Source organism: Nycticebus coucang, chromosome 3 (genome assembly GCF_027406575.1).
Source record: "Nycticebus coucang isolate mNycCou1 chromosome 3, mNycCou1.pri, whole genome shotgun sequence".
Taxonomy (NCBI): Eukaryota; Metazoa; Chordata; class Mammalia; order Primates; family Lorisidae; genus Nycticebus; species Nycticebus coucang.
Window position 1 is genome coordinate 54,461,092 of NC_069782.1, and position 18,158 is coordinate 54,479,249.

General features: G+C 38.5%; 1 protein-coding gene across 3 annotated transcripts in view; it reads left to right on the forward strand.

Moving 5' to 3' along the window:
• CPM (carboxypeptidase M) overlaps nucleotides 1–18,158 on the forward strand; it is a 105,100-nt gene that overhangs the window by 17,496 nt on the left and 69,446 nt on the right. The window lies entirely within an intron of this gene.

Here is an 18,158-nt window from a genome sequence, read left to right on the forward strand (position 1 = left end):
GTAAATTTCACATGTACCCTTGTAAGATGCACTGTAGGTGTGGTCCCACCAATTACCCTCCCTCCACCCATCCTCCCCCATCCCCTCCCCTCACTTTCCCCATATTCTTAGGCTATAATTTCATTTCATATGAAAGCTATAAACTACCCTGTTTCCCCAAAAATAAGACAGTGTCTTATTTTAAGGTGTGCTCCCAAAGATGCGCTAGGTCTTATTTTCAGGGGACGTCTTATCTTTCCTGTAAGTAAGTCTTATTTTCGGAGGATGCCTTATTTTCAGGGAAACAGGGTAGTTTCATAGTAGGGCTAAGTACAGTGGATATTTTTTCTTCCATTCTTGAAATACTTTGCTAAGAAGAATATGTTCCAGCTCCATCCATGTAAACATGAAAGAGGTAAAGTCTCCATCTTTTTCTAAGGCTGCATAATATTCCATGGTGTACATATACCACAATTTATTAATGCATTCATGGGTCGATGGGCACTTGGGCTTCTTCCATGATTTAGCAATTATGAATTGGGCTGCAATAAACATTCTGGTACAAATACCTTTGTTATGTGATTTTTGGTCTTCTGGATATATACCTAGTAGAGGAATTGTAGGATCGAATAGCAGGTCTATTTTTAGCTCTTTGGGTGTTCTGCGCACATCTCCAATATTCCTGCACATATTTGGAAATCTTGATTTTTTAAATGTATTACTTAAGATGATTTTACAGTTATATAGTTTTAAATATGATTATTGTAAAGACTAATAGAGAAAATGTGTTCACACAGTGCCTGCTCCATGATGAGTATTCAGTTTTGCATCACATTTGGTAATATAATAGCAATATAATATAGCAAAAAAGGCTCTAGGATCAGACAGACCTGAATTTGAATCCCAGATCTGTGACTTATATGCTACAACTTTGGACAAGTTAGGGAAAGAGCCTGGCATAGTACCTGAGACCTGAATAGGTTTTCTGTGAATGGTCAAGATTTCCGTTTCCTTGATAAGGAGAGACTGGACACAGATTACTCCACACTAAAATAATCAGCAGTCTGTTCGATTTGGCCTTCAATGTGGAGGGCTAAGCTTTTTTCTAAAAGTAGTAGTAAGATGGGAGCATGATGGAGGATGGGACGGACGTGTAGCCTACCTCTCCCAAGTCACCAGGTGAGAGAAACGGGGGTCTGGACCTTTTCCCCGCATGGATTATTGGTGTGGACAGACAGCTGGAGATGCTCAGTGAATTGGCGGATTGCTGTATATGAGGTGTAATTTAAAACCACAGACTCTGTTGTAGAGATTTTCCCTGCTTGGCCATGCTGGCCGGCAGACCCCTACCTCACAGAGGACAGCAGCTTGCAATTCCTGGAAAAACCCAACTGACAAAAACTTACTCCAGAGCCGAGTTTGGCACCCGAAAGGGGAGCCACTCAGCACCACAAGGAGCTAAGCAACCTGATGGAAAATTGAAGGGAAGGGATCCCACCCGGGAAACAGACATTTTGAATTGTCCGAAATGGCGGACACCTTCCCCCAGAACAACAGGAGTGATTAGACCAGACCATTCCTGGTGGGGAATATTGGTGTGGACTGGCAGTTCAGGCTGTGCGGCGAACTGAGGGGTGGCTGGACTCAAAACTCCAGATTCAAAAGTGAGACTCTGAGTCACAAAAACTGAGTATAAGGTCTCCATGCACTGCAGCCACGGGAGCCGGCAGCAGTGAGACCCAGCGGCAGCCAGCCCCTCCCCTACAGCCTATTGCAGTTGCCAGTTTACAGGAGAACATGGAAGCAGGCTGGAAAGATTTGTGAAGCGTGGACTCCTGCACTGAGTTGGGAGTCGGATACAAGTGCTATCTAAAACAGAACAGCTGAGGTTGCACAACAATTAGGTAATAAACTTTTACAGAAACTCCAAAATGGTGATTGGCCAGGTAGGGTAGTTACCATGGTAACAGTATAAACTGTGAATCAGGTATAAGCCTGGGAACCATTCACAGCGCCACCTGGTGTCCAGATAGTATATTGCATTATAAATATATTCCTATGAAAGTTGATCCCTATGTCATACATATAGATGTATATTTCTACATATATACAAGAATAATATTTTTGTGGTTGGTGCCTTTTTTCTCTTTTTTTTCTTTTTTTCCCCATCATTTTCTTGGAGGACCTATTGTTCATTTTTATTATTTTTTTATATTTTTTATGTTTATTTTTCCTATTTTTTATTTTTTCCTTCTTTTTTAACTTTTTTATGAACACCACTTTTTTTCCCTTCTCTATTCCTCTTTTTCCCTTCTTATGGTTTCTGAGAGTGCTTACATAAGATTTTTAGAGGTTTTTTTGTTCATTTTGTTTGTATGTTTTTTTATCTATTTTTTTCAATTATTTTACAATTATCATTATTTTTATTGTAGTTGTTTTTCGTTATTGTTGTGGTTGTCTGCATGTCTATGTATTTCTGATTGTGCATCAGTGGGCTTGTGTGTCTGGTAACCTTCTATCTGTTCGTTTGCTCATTTGGTCTCAATGAATTTGGTGTTTCAACCTGCAATTCTGACCTCCCAGCACTCCCCTCCACTCTCACTCTGAGGTCTGGAGGCTTGTCCCCCAGGAGTCCAGACTCTTGGGTGATTTCTCAAGGGGTGTGGACAGGGCCTGGACTGCAGCTGGTCAGTGCTGATTCTGCGGCATGGGAGTGAGGAGATGACAGTCGGCTGAGATGGAATCACACTGGAGCGGCAGTGCCCTGAGGCACAGAGCAGCAGCCGTTTTTGGCAACAATAGGGCCCACCCCTGGATATTCTGAAGCCACAACCCCTGTCTCCCTGGGCACCCAGAGGAGGCCGGGCATCTTATCAGATGGCAACCACCGCTGAACAGATCTGGGACTGAAACACAGGCCCCGTGAGTAAAAGGTTTGCCTGTGGCGGTACCGGCATGGGTGGAGCACGGGGACCAGAAAACGCACGCATAGAGCCAGGAAATTCCCAGGGCAGGGCCTACCCAGAGGACCGCTTTATTGAACCTAAGACACACCCGCCCTCAGGGGATCATCAGCCTATAGACAAAGGAAGGCAGGAGGCTAGAGCTGACAGCTAACTGTGCTGCGAATACAAACCTGCAGGAGTAAAGACAGGGCCTGAAGCACAGGTTCTGGGAACTCAAAACAGCTTCTCTTCTGCAGAAGAATGTAACAGGGACAGAAACAAATTCCCACAAAGTTATTCAAAGTAACATCAATCAGGGGTGGGGCTGAAACCGAGTGAACACCCCCCAGTCTCCACCAAGACCCCGAGGTTGTCAGGACTCACCTCCCCCTACTGGATAGAGTCAGAGAGCAGTGGCTTGGCTGAGCAGATACAAATTTCCTTGTGATTCAGTCAGGTGCAAACCCTGAAGTATCTGCTCACTGGAGGCAACTGCGTCACAGCCCAGCAGGGCTATCAGTGACTGGGTGTGACAGAAGTGCAAGGTGGGGGAAGAGGCATTAACCTTCCCAGACTAAACCATTTGCTGGGTGGGTTCTCCTGACTTCACGGAGCACTGGAGCAAGTCATATTTGAGTTTCACCAGAACCCTGAATTCCAGTTCCCAGACACCTTTGAAACTCTCCCACCTGAGACAGGTGCTGAGTGAGACAATTGATTTGGACCTTTTGAACTGAGCCAATCGCATGAAGACTATTCAAGTGGTGCCCTGGGTGTGTGGTTGTAGGAAGGTTTGATTTTCCTTTTCCAACTGTTGCCTGTGGGGGGCGGGGTGACTTAATTCCTGGTATTTCTCCAAAGCTGAGACTTCAACCCAGAGTAACTGTTTCACAAGGGTAAAACAGAGACCAGCTGAAAACAAGACAGAACCACTTAGCCCCACCACACCAAACAGGTCCCCAGTTTCTCAGGCCTTAGCACTGCACAGGTCCTTGACAAAGCTCCAGGGGAAAAGTCAAATGGTGTAAAATAATAATGGGGTGGAATCAGTGGAAAAACTCTGGTAACATGAATAACCATCATAGATCATCCTCTCCAAGGAAAGATATGGCAGATGTAACTGAAGATCTCATTCATAAACAGCTGGCCAAGATGTCAGAAATCAAATTTAGAATTTGGATTGCAAACAAGATTATAGAATGGAGGAAAATTGGAATTAGAAATTCGAAGAGCAATTCAAAAGTCAGAATTAGAAATTCGAGGAGAAATTCAAAAGTCTGTCAAGAATTTAATGAATTTAAAGACAAAACCACCAAAGATTTTGATGCACTGAAACAAGAATTTGCAGCCCTCAAAGATCTGAAAAATACAGTAGAATCCCTCAGTAACAGAGTAGAACAAGTAGAAGAAAGGATTTCTGACATTGAAGACAAAGCTTTTGAATGCTCCCAAACTCTCAAAGAGGAAGAGTAATGGAGAGCAAAAACAGATCATTCTCTCAGAGAGCTCTGGGATAATTCGAAGAAGGCTAATATCTACCTCATTGGAATCCCTGAAAATGATGAAGTGGCCTGGCAAGGCACAGAGGCCCTTCTCCATGAAATTATGAAAGAGAATTTTCCAGACATGCCAAGAGATTCTGAAATTCAGATAGCAGTTTCAGAACCCCAGCATGACTCAATCCGAATAAGACGTCCCCCAGGCATATCATAATTAACTTCACTAGTGTTAATATGAAGGAGAAAATTCTGAAAGCAGCCAGATGTAAGAAATCCATTACCTACAAAGGGAAGAAGATTAGAATGACTGCAGATCTCTCTGTTGAATCTTGTCAAGCCAGAAGAGGATGGTCATCAACTTTAAATCTCCTAAAACAAAATAACTTTCACCCCCAGATCCTGTATCCAGCTAAACTGAGTTTCATTTATGATGGAGAAATTAAATACTTTAATGACATTCATATGTTGAAGAAATTTGCCATAACCAAACCAGCTCTTCAGGATATTCTCAGATCTATCCTCTATAATGACCAGCTCAAACCTCTACCACAAAAATAAACAAACCCAGAAACTTTGGATCAAACTCCAACTTCCACAGTGGCGAAAGGATTAAAAATGTCCACTGGACTTTCAAAAAACTCGATACACAAAATTTTACCAGACTTATCAATATTCTCCATTAATGTGAACGGCTTAAACTGTCCTCTAAAGAGGCACAGGTTAGCTGACTGGATAAAAAAACTCAGGCCAGATATTTGCTGCATACAAGAGTCACATCTTACCTTAAAAGATAAATATAGACTCAGGGTGAAAGGATGGTCGTCCATATTTCAGGCAAATTGTAATCAGAAAAAAGCAGGCATTGCAATTCTATTTGCAGACACAATAGGCTTTAAACCAACAAAAGTAAGGAAGGACAATAATGGTCACTTCATATTTGTTAAGGGTAATACTCTATATGATGAGATTTCAATTATGAATATTTATAAACCCAACCAGAATGCACCTCAATTTATAAGAGAAAATCTAACAGACATGAACAACTTGATTACCTCCAGCTCCATAATAGTTGGAGATTTCAACACTCCTTTGGCAGTGTTGAATAGATCCTCCAATAAGAAGCTGAGCAAAGAAATTTTAGATTTAAACCTAACCATCCAACATTTGGATTTAGCAGACATCTATAGAACATTTCATCCCAACAAAACTGAATAAACATACTTCTCATCAGCCCACGGAACATACTCCAAAACTGATCACATCTTAGGTCACAAGTCTAATCTCAGCAAATTGAAAGAAATAGAAATTATTCCTTGCATCCTCTCAGACCATCATGGAATACTCAGTACAATAGGAATCTGCATACTCATACAAAAACATGGAATTTAAACAACCTTACGTTGAATGATAGCTGCGTCAGAGATGAGATTAAGAAGGAAATTGCCAAATTTTTGGAACAAAATGAGAATGAAGATACGAATTATCAGAATCTCTGGGATACCACAAAGGCACTCCTAAGAGGTAAATTTATAGCACTGCAAGCCTTCCTAAAGAGAATGGAAAGAGAGGAAGTTAACAACTTAATGGGACATCTCAAGCAACTGGAAAAGGAAGAACATTCCAACCCCAAACCCAGTAGAAGAAAAGAAATAACCAAAATTAGAGCAGAATTGAATGAAATTGAAAACAAAAGAATTATACAACAGATCAATAAATCAAAAAGTTGGTTTTTTGAAAATACCCTGTTTCCCCGAAAATAAGACATCCTCCGAAAATAAGACCTACTTACAGGAAAGATAAGACGTCCCCTGAAAATAAGACCTAGCGCATCTTTGGGAGCACACCTTAAAATAAGACACTGTCTTATTTTTGGGGAAACAGGGTAGATAAACCTTTGGCTAACCTAACCAGGGAAAAAAAGAGTAAAGTCTCTAATTTCATCAATCAGAAACAACAAAGACGAAATAACAACAGACTCCTCAGAAATACAAAAAATCCTTAATGAATATTACAAGAAACTTTATTCTCAGAAATATGAAAATCTGAAGGAAATTGACCAATACTTGGAAGCACGTCACCTTCCAAGACTTAGCCAGAATCAAGTGGAAATGTTAAACTGGCCCATATCAAGTTCTGAAATAGCATCAACCATATGAAATCTCCCTAAAAAGAAAAGCCCGGGACCAGATGGCTTCACATCAGAATTCTACCAAACCTTTAAAGAGGAACTAGTACCTATATTACTCAACCTGTTCCAAAATGTAGAAAAAGAAGGAAGACTACCCAACACGTTCTATGAAGCAAACATCACCCTGATCCCCAAACCAGGAAAAGATCCAACAAGAAAAGAAAATTATAGACCAATATCACTAATGAATATAGAAGCAAAGATATTCAACAAGATCCTAACAAACAGAATCCAGCAACATATCAAACAAATTATACATCATGACCAAGTTGGTTTAATCCCAGGGTCTCAAGGCTGGTTTAATATCCATAAATCTATAAGTATGATTCAGCACATAAACAAATTAAAAAACAAAGACCATATGATTCTCTCAATTGATACAGAAAAAGCTTTTGATAATATCCAGCATCCCTTCATGATCAGAACACTTAAGAAAACAGGTATGGAAGGGACAGTTCTGAAACTGATAGAGGCCATCTACAGAAAACCCACAGCCAATATCGTATTGAATGGAGTTAAACTGAAAACATTTCCACTCAGATCAGGAACCAGACAAGGCTGCCCATTGTTGCCATTGCTCTTTAACATTGTAATGGAAGTTTTAGCCATCACAATTAGGGAAGAAAAGGTGATCAAGGGTATCCATATAGGGTCAGAAGAGATCAAACTTTCGCTCTTTGCACATGATATGATAGTATATCTGGAAAACATCAGGAATTCTACTACAAAACTCTTAGACGTGATCAAGGAATACAGTAGTGTCTCAGGTTACAAAATCAACATTCATAAATCGGTAGCCTTTATATATACCAACAATAGTCAAGCTGGAAAAACAGTTAAGGACTCTATTCCATTCACAGTAGTGCCAAAGAAGATGAAATATTTGGGAGTTTATCTAACAAAGGACATGAAAGATCTCTATAAAGAGAACTATGAAACTCTAAGAAAAGAAATAGCTGAAAACATTAACAAATGGAAAAACATACCATTCTCATGTCTGGGAAGAATCAACATTGTTAAAATGTCCATACTACCCAAAGCAATATACAATTTTAATGCAATCCGTATTAAAGCTCCACTGTCATACTTTAAAGATCTTAAAAAAATAATACTTCGTATTAGAAAAAAATCTCAGAAAAAAACTCAGAAAAAAAATCAGAAAAAAACTCAAATAGCCAAGACATTACTCAGAAATAAAAACAAAGCAGGAGGAATCATGCCACCAGACCTCAGACTATACTGTAAATCGATAGTGATTAAAACAGCATGGTACTGGCACAAAAACAGAGAAGTAGATGTCTGGAACAGAATAGAGAACCAAGAGATGAATCCAGCTACTTACCGTTATTTGATCTTTGACAAGCCAATTAAAAACATTCAGTGGGAATACCATGCTCATGGATGGGAAGAATCAACATTGTTAAAATGTCTATACTTCCCAAAGCAATCTACCTATTCAATGCCATTCCTATCAAAATACCAACATCGTACTTTCAAGATTTGGAAAAAATGATTCTGCATTTTGTATGGAACCGGAAAAAACCCCATATACCTAAGGCAGTTCTCTGTAACAAAAATAAAGCTGGGGGCATCAGCATACCAGATTTTAGTCTGTACTACAAAGCCATAGTGCTCAAGATAGCATGGTACTGGCACAAAAACAGAGACATAGACACTTGGAATCGAATTGAAAACCAAGAAATGAAACTAACATTTTACAACCACCTAATCTTTGATAAACCAAACAAGAACATACCTTGGGGGAAAGACTCCCTATTCAATAAATGGTGTTGGGAGAACTGGATGTCTACAAGTAAAAGACTGAAACTGAACCCACACCTTTCCCCACTCACAAAAATTGATTCAAGATGGATAAAGGACTTAAATTTAAGGCATGAAACAATAAAAATCCTCCAAGAAAGCATAGGAAAAACACTGAAAGATATTGGCGTGGGGAAAGACTTCATGAAGAAGACTGCCATGGCAATTGCAACAACAACAAAAATAAACAAATGGGACTTCATTAAACTGAAAAGCTTCTGTACAGCTAAGGAGACAATAACCAAAGCAAAGAGACAACTTACACAATGGGAAAGGATATTTGCATATTTTCAATCAGACAAAAGCTTGATAACTAGGATCTATAGAGAACTCAAATTAATCCACATGAAAAAAGCCAACAATCCCATATATCAATGGGCAAGAGACATGAATAGAACTTTCTCTAAAGACGACAGACGAATGGCTAACAAACACATGAAAAAATGTTCATCATCTCTATATATTAGAGAAATGCAAATCAAAACAACCCTGAGATATCATCTAACCCCAGTGAGAATGGCCCACATCACAAAATCTCAAAACTGCAGATGCTGGCATGGATGTGGAGAGAAGGGAACACTTTTACACTGCTGGTGGGACTGCAAACTAGTACAACCTTTCTGGAAGGAAGTATGGAGAAACCTCAAAGCACTCAAGCTAGACCTCCCATTTGATCCTGCAATCCCATTACTGGGCATCTACCCAGAAGGAAAAAAATCCTTTTATCATAAGGACACTTGTACTAGACTGTTTATTGCAGCTCAATTTACAATCGCCAAAATGTGGAAACAGCCTAAATGCCCACCAACCCAGGAATGGATTATGTATACCATGGAATACTATTCAGCCATTAAAAAAAATGGAGACTTTACATCCTTCGTATTAACCTGGATGGACGTGGAAGACATTATTCTTAGTAAAGCATCACAAGAATGGAGAAGCATGAATCCTATGTACTCAATTTTGATATGAGGACAATTAATGACAATTATGGTTATGGGGGGGAAACAGAAAGAGGGAAGGAGGGAAGAGGTGGGGCCTTGGTGTGTGTCACACTTTATGGGGGCAAGACATGATTGCAAGAGGGACTTTACCTAACAATTGCAATCAGTGTAACCTGGATTATTGTAGCCTCAATGAATCCCCAACAATAAAAATAAATAAATAAATAAATAAACATTCAGTGGGGAAAAGATTCCCTATTTAACAAATGGTGCTGGGTGAACTGGCTGGCAACCTGTAGAAGACTGAAACTGGACCCACACCATTCACCATTAACTAAGATAGACTCTCACTGGATTAAACATTTAAACTTAAGACATGAAACTACAAAAATACTAGAAGAGAGTGCAGGGAAAACCCTTGAAGAAATCGGTCTGGGTGAACATTTTATGAGGAGGACCCCCGGGCAATTGAAGCACCTTCAAAAATACACTACTGGGACCTGATCAAACTAAAAAGCTTCTGCACAGCCAAGAACACAGTAAGTAAAGCAAGCAGACAGCCCTCAGAATGGGAGAAGATATTTGCAGGTTATGTCTCCGACAAAGGTTTAATAACCAGAATCCACAGAGAACTCAAACGTATAAGCAAGAAAAGAACAAGTGGCCCCATCTCAGGCTGGGCAAGGGACTTGAAGAGAAACTTCTCTGAAGAAGACAGGCACATGGATGAGCATATGAAAAAATGCTCATCATTTTAATCAGAGAAATGCAAATCAAAACTACCTTGAGATACCATTTAATTCCAGTAAGATGAGCCCATATCACAAAATTCCAAGACCAGAGATGTTGGCATGGATGTGGAGAAAAGGGAACACTTCTACACTGCTGGTGGGAATGCAAATTAATACATTCCTTTTGGAAAGATGTTTGGAGAACACTTAGAGATCTAAAAATAGATCTGCCATTCAATCCTATAATTCCTCTACCATGTATATACCCAGAAGACCAAAAATCATATTATAACAAAGATATTTGTACCAGAATGTTTATTGCAGCCCAATTCATAATTGCTAAGTCATGGAAAAAGCCTAAGTGCCCATCAACCCACGAATGGATTAATAAATTGTGGCATATGTACACCATGGAATATTGTGCTGCAAGATGGAGACTTTACCTCTTTCATGTTTACATGGATGGAGCTGGAACATATTCTTCTTAGCAAAGTATCTTAGGAATGGAAGAAAAAAGTATGCAATGTACTCAGCCCTACCATGAAGCTAAATGATAGCTTTCACATGAAGGCTATAACCCAACTATAGCACAAGACTATGAGGAAAGGGCCAAGGAAGGGGAAGGGAGGGGGGAAGTTAGGGTGGAGGGAGGATAACGGGTGGGGCCACACCTACGGTGCATCTTAGAATGGGTACAGGTGAAACTTACTAAAGACAGAATACAAATGTCTACATACAATAACTAAGAAAATGCCATGAAGGCTACGTTGAACAGTTTGATGAGAATATTTCAGATTGTATATGAAACCAGCACATTGTACCCCTTGATTGCACTAATGTACACAGCTATGATTTAACAATAAAAAATAAAAATAAAAATAAAAGAATAGAAGAAAAAGTATCCAATGTACTCAGCCCTACTATGAAACTTATTTATGGCTTTCATATGAAAGCTAGAACCCAGTTATAACCTAAGAATATGGGGAAGGGGGAGAGGGAAGGGAGGGAGGGGGGAGGATGGGCAGAGGGAGGGTGATTGGTGGGACTAAACCTGCGGTGCATCTTACAAGGGTACATGTGAAACTTAGTAAATATAGAATATAATTGTCTTAACACAATAACTAAGAGAATGCCAGGAAGGCTATATTAACCAGTGTGATGAAATGTATCAAACTGTTTATAAAACCAGTGTATGGTGCCCCATGATCACATTGATGTACACAGCTATGATTTAATATTAATAAAAAAATAAATAAATAAAAATGGTAGTAAAACCAGTCTTCATTAGGATTGTAGTCAAATGAATCACAAAGCAACTTATTTCAACATTTAAAGAAACAAGTGAAAAAAAGAACTTTTTGACTGATACTATAACTGATGAAGATTTAGCAATTAGCAGTTGAAAACCCCAAACTTTATCATTTGCCCCTTTACTGTCGTCCATCTTTGAGGAGAAAGGATTAGAGGATTCGGCCTCAGTAAAAGTAAAGAGGTTCCAAAGAATCAAATCATTATCGCTTTCTTTTCATAAGCACACTGTTATATTTGTTTGTTTGGCGTGTGTTTCCTAGGTTAGGCCCTGAGGAAAAATATGCATTATAAAAGGTGGCATAAACACAAAAACGTTGATAAAAATGTATTTGTTGGGGAAAAAAAAAAAACACATTATGTGGAGAAAAGGGAATACTTCTACACTGCTGGTGGGAATGCAAACTAATATGTTCCTTTTCAAAAGATGTTTGGAGAACACTTAGAAATCTAAAAATAGACCGGCCATTCAATCCTACAATTCCTCTACTGGGTATATATCCAGAAGACCAAAAATCACATTATAACAAAGATATTTGTACCAGAATGTTTATTGCAGCCCAATTCATAATTGCTAAATCATGGAAGAAACCCAAGTGCCCATCAACCCATGAATGGATTAATAAATTGTGGTATATGTACACCATGGAATATTATGCAGCCTTAAAGAAAGATGGAGACTTTACCTCTTTCACATTTACATGGATGGAGCTGGAACATATTCTTCTTAACAAAGTATCTCAAGAATGGAAGAAAAAGTATGTACTCAGCCCTACTATGAAACTAATTTATAGCTTTCATATAGAATTCCCTAAGAATATGGGGAAAGGGGAAAGGGAGGGGAGGGGAGAGGGAGGGAGGGGAAGATGGGTGTAGGGAGGCTAATTGGTGGGACCTACAGTGCATCTTACAAGGGTACATGTGAAACTTACTAAATGTAGAATATAAATGTCTTAACACAATAACTAAGAAAATGCCAGGAAGCCTATGTTAACCAGTATGATGAAAATATGTCGAACTGTATATAAAACCAGTGTATGGTGCCCCATGATTGCATTAATGTACACAGCTATGATTTAATATAAAAAAACACACATTGAGATATCACCTAACCCCAGTGAGAATGGCTTTTATCAAAAAGTCCCAAACAATAGATCACTGGCGTGAACGTGGAGAGAGAAGAGCTCTTACACACTGTTGCTGGGACTGCAATCTGGGACCACCTCTGTGGAAAGTAGTACAAAGATTCCTCAGAGAACTAAAGTAAACCTACTGTTCAATCCAATAAGCCTATTACTGTGTATTTACCCAAAAGAAAAAAAGTCAGTTTATCAAAAAGACACTTGTATTTGAATATTTATCGAAGTACAACTCCTAATTGCAGAGATACAGAATCAGCTCAACTGCCCATCAACTCGTGAGTGTATTAAGAAAATGTGGTATATGTAGACTATGAAATTCTACTGAGCCATTAACAAATGAATTGATACCTTTTGAATCAACCTGAATGCAACTGGAGACCATTCTCATTAGTGAAGTATCTCAAGAATGGAGAAACAAACAGCACATAAACTCACCACGAAATCAGAGCTAACCACACAGCTGTCATATGCACAAATTGAAGTAAAATTCAAGGGAAGTTGGTCAGGTAGGAGGGTGAAGAGGGGGTGGATGGACTCACACCTCGTAGGTACAATGTACCCTGTCTGGGTGATGGGCACACCTACAACTTTATCTCAGCAGTACAAAAGTTATCCATGTGACCTAAACATTTGGACCCCCATAATATTCTGTAATTCTTTTTTCCCTTTTTTTTTTTTTTGCAGTTTTTGGCTGGGTATGGGCTTGAACCCACCACCTCCCGCATATGGGGCCAGCACCCTACTTCTTTGAGCCATAGTCACTGTCCTATTCTGTAATTTTTTAAAAATTTTACATTATAATTAATAGAATTATATATGATAAAAGACTTTTTTTCTCCTTCATTTATGAAGCATATATATTCTGGACGGATATAAAATTCTTTTCTTTTTTCTCAACACTTTCAAAATGCCATCCATTCTCTGCGGATCTACAAGTTTTCTGCTAAGAGGTCTGCTGTTAGTCTGCTGGGGTTTCCTTTAGAGGTGACAGGATTCTTTTTTCTTGCTCATTTTAAATTCTTTCACCTCAATTTTAGTCAATATGATATGCCATGGTGAAGCACTTTTTGCAGTGTGTTTGCCTTGAGATCATTGGGCCTCCCATATCTAAATGCTTAGCTCTCATGGTAGTCCTAGAAATGTTTGTTTTTGACTATTTTTCCTTAAATTGGTTTTCTAAACTGTTTGATCTCTCTTCCCTCCCAGTAATGCTGATAATTCCTAAGTTTGCTTACTTATTATACAGGGTGTCCCAAAGTTTGCCTAGAAAGTCTCCATACATAGGATAGATGAAAAATTATCGGTAAATGTGCCTTTATTTATAAAATATTCATTACAAAATTTTATAAAGAGGTGGCCAACATGTAGAGAATATTTTGTAAATGAAACTTTATGGGTGGCCTTTAGGACACCCTGTAATACTAGATTTCTCAACACTGTTGCTCATTTTCAAAATTTATTTTTTCCTTATTCTTGTATTATTTCAAAAGACCTGTCTTCGAGTTCTGATATTGTTTCTTCTGCTTGGTCTAGTCTACTCTTTTTTATTTCCTTTTTTTTAACTTTATTCAAATTAATATGAGGGTACAATATTTAGGTTACATTGTTCTCACTTCCAGAGTAAAGATCCATTTGTAGAAGAGCCCCTCACCCAGGGGGCGTGTTATACACCCTCACAATGTTCACATTAGGTGAGATCCTGCCTCAGGCCCTCCCTCCTGCCATATGTGCTTCCCCCACCCCCCTCCCTCTTCCCTTTACCCCTGAACTGACTATAATAGTGTTTTATTGTTCTTAGGAACATGTAATTATTCATATATTGATTTCATATTAGCATGGAGTACATTAGATATTTATTTTTCCATTCTTGTGATACTTTACTAGGAAGAATGTATTTCAACTCTATCCAGGTGAATGTAAAAGATGTAAAGTCTACCATCTTTCCATGGTATACATATACCACAGTTTGTTGATCCACTCATGGGTTGATGGGCACTTAGGTTGCTTCCATGACTTGGCAATTATGATTGAGCCACAATAAACATTCTAGGACCAATGTCTGTTGTAAAATGATTTTTGTTCTTCTGGGCAGATACCTAGCAATGGGATTTCAGGGTCAAATGGAAGGTCAACTTTTAGATCTTGGAGGATTTGCCATACTTCTCTCCAAAAAGGCTGTATTAGTGTGCAATCCCACCAGCAGTGTAGAAGTGTTCCCTTTTCTCCACATCCATGCCAGCATCTGGTGTTTTGGGACTTTGTGATGTGGGCTAATCTTCTGGGGTTAGGTGATATCTTAGAGTGGTTTTGATTTGCATTTCTCTGATGATTAAGGACAATGAGCATTTTTTTCATGTGTTTGTCATCTGTCATCTTCAGAGAAGTTTCTGTTCAAATCTGTTGCCCACTTGCAGAGAGGGTTGTTTGCACTTTTCTTATTGTTTAATTTAAGTTATCTGTAGATTCTAGTTATCAGGACTTTGTCATATTCATAACATACAAAAAAATCTTCCCCCATCCTGAGGGCTGTCTGTTTGCTCTGTCTGTGGTGCTCTTAGCTGTGCAAAATCTTTTTAGCTTGATCAAGTCCCAGCTATTTATTTTTGTTGTTGCTGCAATTGCTGGAGGGGGGTGGAGGGTCTTCCTCATAACGTTTTTTCCCAGACCAATATCTTCAAGTGTTTTCCACACACTCTCTTCTAGAATTTTTATTATTTTGTGTTGTAAATTTAAATTTTTTATCCAATGAGAATCAATTTTTGTCAGTGGTGAGAGGTGTGTGTCCAGTTTCAGTCTTCTGCATATGGATAACCAGTTCTCCCAGCACCATTTGTTAAATAAGGATTCTTTTCCCCATTGCATGTTTTTGTTAGGCTTATCAAATATTAAATGATGATATGTGGCTGGGTTCATCTCTAGATTCTCTATCCTATTCCACAGATCTGTGTCTCTATTTTTGTGCCAGTACAATGCTGTTTTGATCACTGTAGCCTTGTAATATAACCTGAAGTCTGGCAGTGTGATGCCTCCAGAATTGTTTCTATTTCTAAGAACTGTATTTGCTATTTGGGATTTTTTTCTGATTCCATATGAATCAATGTACTGTTTTTTCAAGATCTTTAAAGTATGACATTAGTGCTTTGATGGGGATTGCATTAAATCTATAGACTGTTTTGGGTAGTATGGACAATTTAACAAGGTTGATGCTTCCCAGCCATGAGGATGGTATGTTATTCCATTTGTTGACCTCTTCTGTTATTTCCTTTCTCAAAATTTCATAGTCCTATTTATAGGGATCTTTCACATCTTTTGTCAGATACATTCTCAGGTATTTCATCTTCTTTGGTGCTATTGTGAAAGGAATGGAGTCTTTGATTTTGTTCTCAGTTGGACAGTGGGTGTATTAGAAGGCTACTGATTTGCGGGTATTGATTTTGTAACCTGAGACACTGCTATATTCCTTCATCACTTCTAAGAGCTTTGTAGTTGTGATCCTGGGGTTTTCCAGGTAAAAGATTATGTCATCTGCGAAGAGGGAGAGTTTGACCTCCTCTGTCCCCATTTGGATTCCTTTGATCTCCTTCTGTTGTCTGAAAGCAAGGACTAGGACTTCCAACACTATGTTAAAAAGTAGCGGAGACAGTGGGCATCCGTGTCTGGTTTCAGATTTGAGTAGTAATGCTTTCAGTTTTACTCCATTCAATATGATATTTCCCGTGGGTTTGCTGTAGATAGCCTCTATCAGCTTAAGGAATGTTCCTTCTAAGCCTATTTTCTTGCGTGTTTTTATCATGAAATGATGCTGGATATTGTCAAAAGCTTTTTCTGCATCAATTGAAAGAATCATATGGTCTTTGTTTTTTATTCTATTTATTTGTTGTGTTATATTTATAGAGTTGTGTATATTGAACCAACCTTGTGTCTCTGGGTAAAACCCACTTGATCAGGGTGTAACCTTTTTAATGTGTTGGTGTATTCTATTTGCTAATATCTTATTGAATGTTTTTGCATCAATATTCATTAAGAATATTGGTCTATAGTTTTCTTTTTTTGTTGGGTCCTTTCCTGGTTTGGGGATCAGGGTGATATTTGCTTCATAGAATGTGTTGGGGAGGATTCCTTCTTTCTCTATATTTTGAAAAAGTTTATGCATTATAGGAGCTAGTTCCTCTTTAAAGGTTTGATAGAATTCTGGTGTGAAACCATCTGGTCCTGGGCTTTTCTTTTCTGAGAGATTTTGTATAATTGATGCAATTTCAGTACTTGATATTGGTCTATTCAAGATTTCTAAATCTTTCTGACTGAGTTTTGGAAGGGGTTTTGCTTCCAGATATTGGTTCATCTCCTCTACATTTTATATTTCTGGGAATAGAGTTTTTGGTACTAATCATTGAGGATTTTTTTTGAATTTCTGTGGTATCTGCTGTTATTTCTTCTTTATCATTTCTGACTGACATTAGAGATTTTACTTTTCTGTTTCTGGTTCAGCTAGCCAAAGGTTTATCAATTTTATTAATCTTTTCAAAGAACCAACTTTTTGTTTCAGTGATCTTCTGAATAATTCTTTTGTTTCAATTTTATTTAGTTCTGCTTTAATTTTGGTTATTTCTTTTCTTCTGCTAGGTTTAGCATTAGGTTGTTCTTCCCTTCCATTTGCTTGAGGTGGCCCATTAGGTTGCTGCCTTGCTCTCTTTCAGTTTTCTTTTTTTTTTTTTTGGTTTTTGGCTGGGGCTAGGTTTGAACCCACCACCTCTAGCATATGGGACCGGTGCCCTACTCCTTGAGCCACAGGTACCACCCTCTTTCTGTTTTCTTGATGAAGGCATCTAATGCTATAAATTTCCCTCTAGGGATGCTTTTGCAGTATCCCACAGGTTTTGATAGTTTGTGTCTTCATTATTGTTTTGTTCCAGAAATCTAATGATTTCCTTCTTGATCTAGTCAATGACCCAGCTATCATTGAGCATAAAGTTTTTTAGTTTCCATGATTTTATTTGAGTATGAAGATTTCTGTTGCTGTTGAGTTCAACTTTTATTCCATGATGGTCTGAGAAGATACAGGGGATAATTTCTATTCCTTTGAATTTGTTGAGGTTGGCCTTGTGGCCTAAGATATGATCAATTTTGGAAGATGATCCATGGGCTGATGAGAAGAATGTGTATTCGATTTTGTTAGGATGAAGTGTTCTGTAAATGTCTGTTAAGTCCATCCATTTGTTCTAGGGTCTTGTTTAAGTCCATTATTTCTTTGTTTAGTTTATGCTTGGAGGATCTGCCAGTACTGCCGATGGTGTATTAAAATCTCCACCTATTATAGTGTGGGAAGATATCATATCATTCAGGTCAGTTAGGGTTTATTTTATATATCAAGGAGCATTCTGATAGGGTGCATAGATGTTAACTAACTATTGAGATCTCTTCATATTGTGTGTTTCCCTTGATCAGTATGAAGTGCCCATCTTTGTCTTTCATTATTTTTGTTGATTTGAATCCCATTGTATCCAAATACAAAATTGCAACCCCAGCTTTTTTCTGCTTTTCCATTTGCCTGGAATAACATTGCCCATCCCTTCACGCTGAATCTTGTTTTGTCTTTTGAGG